This window comes from Macaca nemestrina, chromosome X (genome assembly GCF_043159975.1).
Source record: "Macaca nemestrina isolate mMacNem1 chromosome X, mMacNem.hap1, whole genome shotgun sequence".
NCBI lineage: Eukaryota > Metazoa > Chordata > Mammalia > Primates > Cercopithecidae > Macaca > Macaca nemestrina.
Window position 1 is genome coordinate 149,569,202 of NC_092145.1, and position 11,084 is coordinate 149,580,285.

Here is an 11,084-nt window from a genome sequence, read left to right on the forward strand (position 1 = left end):
GAATGTAGCTCTTGTTTTTATCAGGGATATTACTGAGGCCCTTAAACTCAAGCTGACTTACATTTATTTTAAAATACATGTTTCAAAGATGTTTTCAAAATTTAAATGTGCATATTTTTAAGATTCTCCCCTTTACCTGTTCTCCCACCCTGGTATTTAGGATGGGGAATAGACAGAACATCTGAGGGAGTTTGGGTCTCACAGATCGGCTGTAAAATTGAGTAAGAGCAAAATGTTTGGAAAAAAAACAATCTGTGTCGTTGTTCATCTGGAAAGATATGTTCCCCACTCAGTAGCTTACAGAAGGCCCAACATGATATGGATCAGCTTGAATTCATTATCTGACCAAACAGCAACTCAGGAATCTTATGTCCTGTCCAAGGTGTGCTGTGGAACTCAATGATCTCTTTCCAGATCTATTATATCTTCGTAAAAACATTCATGAGAATCAGATAAACTAGTGGGCCTCAACCAGGAATGATTGTGCCCTTCAGGGTACGTTTTATAATATTTGGAAGCATTTTTGGTTGTCACAATTGGAGGATACGGATGTTCCTGGCATCTAGTGGGTAGAGGCCAGAGATGCTGTTAAGTATTCTACAATGCACGGGAAAGCCCCCCAAATAAAGAATTATCCAACCCCAAATGTCAGTAGCATTGAAGTTGGGAAATCTTGCTCAAGCAAATTTCCAGTGCCTCAGGTTGTCTTATAAGATGTGGAGCATGTCAATACCCACAGTTGCCAGTTGTGCCATATAGAATGCTGCAAGGAGAAAATACGGATACACATGAAAATGTGTTTTTGGGTTTTGGGGAAATACATCTATAGATCTGATGCTTTGGTGTTCCAAAGATGTGGCTATTTTTGCCCACAAGCGTTGCCCGAAACCCCAGGGCTATGTGGTGCCTTTTTCACAGAGCAAGTATATAAAGTACAGACTGTTAAACAGATCACTCACTTGCTATAAAATGTCAGTTAATAATGAGGTCCATCATGGATTTTAGTTGAATAATAAGTGCCACTTCTTTCCTCTTACATGTTTATTAGTGTCATCTAATGCAGTGGCTCTCAAAATGTGGTGAGTGGACCAGCAGCATTGGTATCACCTGGGAACTTATTAGAAATGCACGTTGTGAGCCCCCTCCCACACCTACTGAATCCAAAACTCTTGGGGTAGGGCCCAGCAGTCTGTGTTATTTTAACAAGCTTCCCCATGATTCTGATGAACTTTAATGCTTAAATCGGAGAACCTTTGGGGACCACCAGCACCTGGGAGCTTGCTAGAAATCACATGACTAGGCCAGGACCTTGTTGAAAGGCAGATTCTCATTTAATAGGCCTGAGAAAGGGATCAAGATTTGGGACTACAGATATGATAGCTTGGGTAAAAGCTACAAAATTTCTCCTTTTTGAGCCTTCTATTTCCCTCTTCAAAAATTGGGAAGACATTGTGTTGGTTTCCTGTTGCTTCTATAATAAATAACCACAAACTTAGTAGCTTAAAACAACACAAATTTATTATCTTACAGTTCCAGAGGTCAGAAGTCTGAAATGGGTCTCACTGGGTTCAAATCATGGTACCTGGTGACTGTAGGGGAGAATCATTTTTCTTGACTTTTCCATTTTCTAGAAGCCACTCACATTTCTTGGCTCATGGTTCCTTCCTCCATCTTCAAAGTCAGAAATGGCCTGGTGAGTCTTTCTCACATCACATCACTCTGACACTGACCCTTCTGCCTCCCTGTTCCACATTTAAGTTGCTCCTATGATTATATTAGTCCCATATACATAATTCAGGACAATCTCTTTATTTTAACAGCATATGATTAGCAACATTAATCCCATCTGCAACTTTAATTCCTCTTTGCCAGGTAGCATAACATATTCACATATTCTTGAGATTTGGATGTGGACATATTTTGGGGGGCATTATTCTGCCTCCTACACAAATAATTTTATTCTCCAGCAAAATTTGTGTCATAGAGAAAAATCTTGGAAGGAATACAGTCAGGACCAATCTCCTACCAATTCAGAAATCTTCCTGCAAAATCCTCCAAACATGGCTATCTGATACTAGCTTCTCAGCTAGACTGTGAGCTGTATGCTAAAGAAGACCCTATCTTATAGTTATTCTTCATCTCCTCAGTGCCTAGAAGAGAATTTAGCTCATAATAGATACTTAGAAAACATTATTTGTTTGGTACACTGCTTTCAGGCATATAGAGCTTAATATGACTATATAGACTGTGGAATCTTGACTTTGTGAAACTGAGGGACTGATGCTGAATCTCTGTCAAGCCTTGTTAGCCTCCTATGTAAAATGGGGATATTACATTCTGTATAGGATTGTCATTGAAATCAAATGAAATGTCGTAAATAGAGAACATGGAGATAATAGATATAATTTACATGAAACATCTGAAACCATAACACAGTAGAATACTACCTTGTGATCATTTACTAATAAAACTGCACAAGATAAGGAGAGGTGGTATTGAGTCTCTTTACAAAATGCTTCTTGAAGTGTCACCTCTGGCTTCATTTATAATATAAATTTAGAAGTAGTGTTTCTCAACATAGACTATGTTTTTGAACCATTCATGTAGCTTTTAAATAATATTTTTGCCTGGGTTCCATTCTACCTAGTTTCTGATTTACTTGGTCTAAGCAATAGCTCCAACTCTTACTATGTTTTTGAATCACCTGAGGGAGCTTTTATAAATATTGATGGCCAGTTGCCACCTCCAGAAATTCTGTTTCGATCAAATATAACATGTAGCCATGGTTGAGATCCATTGAACACAACTTATTCTACCTTATGAATTGTTACATCTGTCAGACCTTTATTGTATATGAGAAGTTGTAGTTTTATCAACTTTGCCTGAATCAGTGGATTTTTTTCTAATTTCCATTCAGTGTCATGGGTGGAATTAAGAACACTCAACACAATGACATTTGCAATTATATAGGTGGTATCACATCCCCAGAGTTTTAGCAGGATGGCAGAACCACAGTGAGCACTCAGAAAATGTTTGCTAATGATGGGCCAAAGAAAGTGTCTTTTATGGTCTCTTGATTTATTTAGGAGTATTGCATTGCAATTGAATCTCTCACAGAGTCCACTTGAGGCTGCTAACATGTTGATTTAATGAATGGGTGCATTTCATGAACCACCCATCTGAGTGGATTACTTTGGGTGTAGCTGTTTTGATTTTTCCTTCCACTGAGTATATGGTTTTGTTAATTTAATCAAACAAATTCAGTTGTTTTACCATTTTGTAGACGCATTCTTTGTGTGGCCAAGAATCTTGTTTGTGGTGGCCACACCACAACTAGATTTGAATGTAGAGCAACCCAGCAAAGAAGTGCTAATTTGAAACCATTGTTAAGATTGCCAGCAACAAACCAAAGTGACCTCCATCAATGGGTTCAGATAGCAACCCTGAAGGCAAGACACTGCGTTTATTCTATTGTTCTTTCCTTCATCTATCAAAAACCCTAATCTTCATGGATGATGAAATAATAACAATCTCAAACTTAAGATATATTTTGTTCATCTTAATTTTCTAAATGTCCTTTTTTCCCTCAGTACAAACATAATACGTATTTGTAAATAAATTCCAACACTATAAAAATTCATTAGGCAGAGTGTCAAAGTCCTACAAATCCCATCCTCAAGTGATAGCCACTAATAGCCATTTAACCTCGGATCTCCCTGTTAAATTATAATAAAGATTTATGTCCGTAATTTATGTTCTGCGACTTCTTTGTTTAACTTTACATATAGTGGATATTTTTCCAAATTTATTCAGAGAGAGCTACTCCACGTTTTCTTCATGACTGCCCAGAATTCCATTGAATAGGTATCCCATAGTTTAGCCAGTTGCCCGCTGATGGACACTTAGGTTTTTTATGTTTAAGTATATATGTATATAACTAATATAAAATTAATTATATATAAGTATTTATATATTTTTGGTAGATTATAATACACATGTAGAGAAGTGCACATAAGTTTACAACTTAATGAATTTCTGCAAAGTGAACACACCTGTGCCAGATGAAGACCCATCCCTGTCCACCACCTCAGAGGGATCCTCTGGACTCCCTTCCAGTCACTTCTCCCCAGAGGTAACCCCTATTCTGTATTTTTGTAGCACATACTGGTTTTATCTAGTTTTATAGATTACATTAGTGGTATCCTACAGCATGTTAGTTTTTGTGTCAGACTTCTTTCGCTCAACATGATGTCTCTGGGATTCATCTGTATTGTTGTAGGTGTTTGGAGTTTGTTTTATCATTCCCGTTACTGCATAGTTTTCCATTATGTGATATACCACAATTTATTCAGTCTACTTTCATGAACATTTGGATAATTTACAGTTTGGGGCTGTTTTGAATAATGCTGCTATGAACATTCCAACACACATATTTTGGTGAACATATGCTCACATTTCCATTATTTTTATTGGTGACTGGGTTTTTTTTTTTGCTATCAGAAATTATGCTGAAGTGAATGTCTTTGCGAATGTATCTTGCACATTTTGCAAGTATTTCTATAAAGTAGATATTAGAATTGCTGGGTCAAATGGTATTCACAATTACATTTTGAGTAGGTATGGCAGAACTGCTATGAAAAAAAAAATTGACTCTTTTTTTTTTTTTTTTTTTTTTTTTGAGACAGGGTCTTGCTCTGTCACCCAGACTGGAGTGCAGTGGTACAATCATGTCTGACTGCAGCCTCGAAATCCTGGGTTCAAGCGATCCTCCCATCTCAGCTCCCAAAGTGCTGGGATTCCAGATGTGAGCCACCATGCCTGGCCTAAATATTTTGACTTTTAGGCTAGGTCTGGACCTCAAGTAACCTATTGTGGATACATCCCTTTGCTAGTACCATTATCTGTGACACAGACACTGTTATTGTGTCTTCTTGACTACAAGGCAAGACTAACAAAAACCAGAATCTTCTGGCTCTTTTCAGTCACGCTCTGGTGAGCTAGTGCCTCTTTCATGTATCCACTGAGGGACAAAAAGATAAAATGACCTAGTGTCCCAGGATGCCAGCTTAAACTTTTGAGTAAATTGATGCTATGATAATATACAGCAAATGGACTCTGTGGCTCTAAGTACCATCCACTCCAGATTGAGATAACCTCCTTTCCCAGGTAGAGAAAGAAGATTCTAACCTGGAGGTGAGAGTCACTTGCATGTCTTACCAAAAAATGTCCTATTCAGAATGCCCTGACATTAGGAGACATTAGATTAGAGCAGTGTTTCCTAACCTTGAAACTATTGACATTTAGGGTGGGATCATTCTTTGCTGTGGGGGCCGTTCTGTGCACTGTAGGATGTTGAGAAGCATCCCTGGACTCCACCCATCACAACCAGCACTTTCCTCCTCAATTGTGACAACCAAAAATGTCTCCAGGCAATGCCAAATGTCCCTTGAGGGGCAGAATCACCCCAGTAGAGGACTATTGAGCTAGTGCTTATAGAAGACCCCAGCTCTAAATCATATTATGTTCAGATGCTGGCTCAGCCACTTTTTATGTGACCTAGGACAAAGTACCTAAGTTCTCTGCCTCATTTGGCTCATCTGTAAAATACAGATATTAATAGTAATATTTACCTGAATTGGTTGTTGTTGAGATTAAATGAGATTCTTAATGTGATGCACTTGGCATAGTCTTTAGCAAAAAATAAGTGTTCAAAGTTGTTAGGTTTATTAGTCATAATCTTTATTGTTATTATAAAAAATTGAGGGGTGGAAAAAAGGGTTCTGTTGTGTATCCTGGAAAAAGGATGAGGATAATGCATATCTGAAAAACATCAAAGGACAAGGGGCTCATAGCTCTTGGAACAGGCAGTGGGAAATGGAAATGTGGAGAAAACATTAAGTGCTATGAAGGAAGAAAATGGCATTTAGTTGTCTCTTTCTGTTCCTTCTCAAATTAACATTTGGAAACTAGAATTTGTGGAAAATAGACTTTGGCAGCACAATTAGGCATTTTTAGAAACAGGATAAATCACTGTGGGGAAATATTTTATTGTATTACTCTTGTTAATATGAAGTTAGTAAACTTTCAATAGTGTGTTGAATGCTTGTATTTTAAATAATAAAATATATTCAATGCTAAAGCAGCTGTATTATTTTTGATATTATTGAGTAGAAAAATTTGTCTGTTAGGAGCTTTGTTGGGTTGATTTTTACCTGATACCCTCTTCTCCCACCAAAGATCTAACTTTCATAAATTCTGGCAATAGAAAAACAAGTCATCATATTAAGCTAGGTCTGGACCTTAAGAAACACACTGTGGCTGCATCCCTTTGTTATTGCCATTATCTGTGATGCAGATAAAGCAAGACAGAGTGGCATCCTGGATGGGACTCCAGATGGAGAGTATGAGGCCAGAGTTATGTCTTTGTGTTGCCAAGCTGCACCTTGGCTTGTCACTTCTTCCCATTGTGCCTCAGGTTCTAAGCAGATGGAATTAGAACCATCTGCTTAGATGTCCCAACTATATTCTGGGAAATTCGAGTGATATGGAGAGATGTTCTGAAAATTTAAAAAATAAAAAATAAAAGGAGGTGAGATTATAGCAAGTGTATTTAGGAGATACTCTGAGTTATAATTTCCCCTCTGCAGGACTTCTCTATTATTCTTAGTTATTGTTTATTGTGACTACTTAAGGTGACGCTACCATGCACAACTTTTTCAAATATATTTGATTATGGAACAGCCTGGCAAATCCTGCATTAAATAATTTATGTGTCCCTTGCAGGCATAAAAATATTCTGATTTCTTTTGAATTAGTCTGTTATCATGGCTGTGACAAATTACCATAAATTTAGTGCCGTAAAACAATACACATTTATTATCTTAAAGTGCTGTAGGTTAGAAATCTGACACAGGTTGCACTGGACGAAAATCAAGGTGTTGACAGAGCTGCATTTCTTCTGGAGACTCTAAAACTACCCACACTCCTTAGCTCATGCTCCCCTTCCTCCAGCTTCAAGGCCAGCAATGTTACATCTCTTAGATCATTCCTCTATAGTCACATCTCCCTCAAATTCTGAATTCTGCTGAAAAGGGTTGTCCTAATTTAAGGGCCTGTGTGGTTACATTGGGCTCACCTGGGTAATCTAGACTTCTGTCCCCCTCTCAAGGTTATTAACTTAATCACATGGGCAAAGTCCCTTTTGCCATGTAAGGTAACACATTTCCAGGTTCCAGAAATCGGGGTGTGGAAACCTGAGGGGTGAGGGACATTATTCTGCACTACCTATCCTAGTAGCTTCTTCCATTTCTCAACCCTGGAGGGTGTGGGGTCGTGTTCTGTAGAGCCAGGAAGAAGTTCAGCATTTGTTCATCTGCTTTTGACCCTAGCAACTCATGAAATGTGCAATGACTATCCTGTAAGAGGTATTAAGTTCTTCTGGCTTTTCCTCACCCAGTAAGCAATAAAATCAGAGAGGACAAGAGTAATTAAAGCAAGCCTATTGAATTATTTTGTGTAGCATTTTCTTTTTAGCTTCTCTTCTGATATAGGCAAGAATATCTCCCTGAAAGGAACTAGAGTCTGAGCTGTACTTTAACATGTAAAATTGTCATGCTGGATATCAATAATTAGTCTTTAGAGTTAAAATATAAACATAAATGATTAAATTGGTTAAGCTACTCTTTGTGGTATAGCCATTATAGGGCTCATTTAAAAAAAAAAAAAAAGAACACTAGAAACCTCTAAATTTTTCAAGCCACTCATATTCATCAGACTGTAAAAAGCAAAAGAAACTGAAGGATTATGTTCCTTATCACAGCTTGGCAAAAGCTCTGATGGCTGATCTGTATGAAGTGGAAACATTGCATGAGTTTTCTTGTAATTGTTGATATCTCATGTGAATGGAATGAAGTGGAAAACAGGTTTTGCACTAAAATAAATGTTTGAATCTTGCTATTTGTCTACGTTTTCTGTTTTTGTTTTTGGCTACATAGTTACCATATGATCCAGCAATTCTACTTCTAGGTATATACCCAAGATCAGTGAAAACCTATGTTCACACAAAGTGTGTACGAATATTCACAGCAGCTTTATTCATAGCAGTCAAAATGTGGAAACAACCCAAATGCCCATCAACTGAAGAATGGACATGAAAAATTTAGTATATCTATACAGTGAATATTATCCTGCCATAAAAATGAAGTAATGACACATGCTACAACATGGATGAACTCCAAAAACATGCTAAGTGAAAGAAACCAGACACAAAAAGCCCAAATATTATATGATTCTACTTTTATATTAAATATCAAAAACATGTAAAACCATAGAGACAGAAAGTAGATTAGTGGTTCCCAGGGGCTGGGGTGAGAGGTGAATGGGGAGTGACTGGGTATGGGCTTTCCTTTTGGGGTGATAAAAATGTTTTGGAATCAGTGATGATGGTTATACATATCTACGAATATACTAAATAGAAACACAGAATTGCACACTTTAAAATGGTAACTTTTATGGTATGTGACTTTTATGTCCAAGCTCTTCTATTATTTTACCATAATTTATTTTTGGAAACATAAGTTTCAATATGTTTCATTGCTCAGAGGAAGCATGATTTTCTATACATCAGAGCAAAAGTATTTACCCAGGTCTGTGAAACACTGTGTAATTTATCATTTTAAAAGCCGTATATTGAGGAGAAAACATTTTTGAAAAATAAATCTGAAAAGTGGCAACTAGAAAATCAGATGTGAACCAGTAAGTGCAGATGGCTTGTTTTCGCCTCATACCTGCATTTGGTGTCATTCTTCATGTTGGTTTCTCCCTTTTCAATTTTCCCTTTTACATGTTTGTCTCTTAATACTAAAAATCAGGAGGCAAGATTTTTTTTTTTTTTCATTTTTACTGGAAGTGATTTTAGCTACTTTAAAATAAATGTCCTAAATATAAATATTCCCTGCTGGTCTTGTTTCCATGCTAATAGACAGAAATGATTTTCTGTATAGACAGAATTGCTACTCTCCCTCAAATTTTCTTTCAACCAGCAAATATACAAAAGCACAAAAGGTTAGTGCTGTTTCTATTCTTCCAGAACATACAGTCTAGCCAGGGAGAAAAGGCACAAATATAGATAATCAAATAGCTTTCCAATGTTTAAATAAGAGTCAAGAAAATAGCTGAGATGGGGCAGGGTAGCAGGGAGATGAGTATGATGATTACGTAGGAGGGACGTATCTGCGACGTTAGAGTTTTCTGGAAAAATAGCTGACATTTAAACATTCCCACCCCTCCTCTTTCCTCCCTCAATGAGACATCACAAGTGATTGTCTAGACATCTCAAGTGTCTAGGTCATTTGGAAACTTGAAAGAAGCAGATTTGCCTTCTTTTACAAACACAAGGTGAATTTCCTTAGGTCATGTTTCAGTGTTCCTTATAGGTCCATAGTAAACTTGTTTGTGTTTTAGATGGTATGCTTTTCTTGTTAATGTGATGGTTAATTTGTAATGTCCCTGTAGGGGGACAACAGGGCTTCTCAGAGGAGGTGATGCTCAGTAAGCATTACAGGGTGAGTAGGAAGGCATGGAGAAAGCATTTGGGCTGAGAGCACCCCTCACCCTCACCATGAAGTCCTTTGGGCTCTTCCATGTGGCTGAAATTAAGGGATGTGAAGTAAGTGAGGCTTGGTGAAGCCCAAGAGCTAAGCAGTGACCAGATCTTGAGCGATCTTGTGTTTTCACCTCAGAGTTGAGAATTTCATCTGGAAAGCTAGGAGCCTCGGTGATGGTTTTCAGAAGGGAAGGGACAAGATGAGTTTTGCTTTGTAGGGAGAAAGAGCCTACGAGAGTGTGGAAGTGCTGGTGGACATTCCTCAGAGAGGAAGTGTTAAAGGAAAGGACAGTTTTTAATGAGGTGGGATTCACAGAAACTGGTGACTTTCTGAGTGTCAGTAGGAGAGACATAGGAAGTAATGTTAAAAATGATTTTGCTTCAGTTTTCCTGGGTCATTGCAGGGAACCCATACTGATGTATTTGAACCACAGAATCATTGCCCCTAATTTTATTGTGTCTATTTTCATATAATTGGTTTACTTAAAGCAAGATGCATTTGCATATATACCCTTTACCCACTGTGTATTATCACATACCTATTATAAATATTTGTCTACATAAGATGTAAATATGTTACATATATAATTCATCATATAATAAATATATAATAGTCAAGAGATACATATATTACTTTAAATACATTAAATATAATAGATGTAGAGATAGTTAAATCTATTTAATATGGAGATAAATGTATAACGTTTGTAGTTTTTAATTACAAGTTTCTCAGGCTGGCCGTAGTGGATTTGATAGGCATCACTCTAGTGTGAATATCTTTTCTTTCAAGAATACTTGGAGGCCGGGCGCGGTGGCTCACGCCTGTAATCCCAGCACTTTGGGAGGCCGAGGCGGGCGGATCACAAGGTCAGGAGATCGAGTCCACGGTGAAACCCCGTCTCTACTAAAAATACAAAAAATTAGCCGGGCGAGGTTGTGGGCGCCTGTAGTCCCAGCTACTCGGGAGGCTGAGGCAGGAGAATGGCGTGAACCCGGGAGGCGGAGCTTGCAGTGAGCCGAGATCGCGCCACTGCACTCCAGCCTGGGCGACAGAGCGAGACTCCGTCTCAAAAAAAAAAAAAAAAAAAAAAAGAATACTTGGAAGAAATGCTGATACCTAAGAAGTAGCTCATACCAAATACTAAAATCCATGGTATTGATTTCACTTTTTTTCCCTGAGATTTTTCTCATTATGTGCATAAAAGAAAATAAGATATTGAGTGATCTCTGTGGACCCATCTGCTCATACATACAGAGATGTCACAATGATAGTTTTAAAAACATGTGGTTCCTGGACACAGGAAGGGGAGCAACACACACTGGGGCCTATCAGGTGGTGGGGTTGAGGGAGGGAGAGCATCAGGATAAATAGCTAATACATGCTGGACTTAATACCTAGGTGATGGGTTGATAGGTGCAGCAAACCACCATGGCACATGTTTACCTATGTAACAAACCTGCACATCCTGCATATGTACCC

The 11,084-nt window shown here is 38.0% G+C and overlaps 1 protein-coding gene across 5 annotated transcripts in view; it reads left to right on the top strand.

The window, feature by feature from the left end:
• The window catches only part of LOC105478119 (Rho GTPase activating protein 6), a 542,515-nt gene that overhangs the window by 385,312 nt on the left and 146,119 nt on the right, over positions 1-11,084 (top strand). The window lies entirely within an intron of this gene.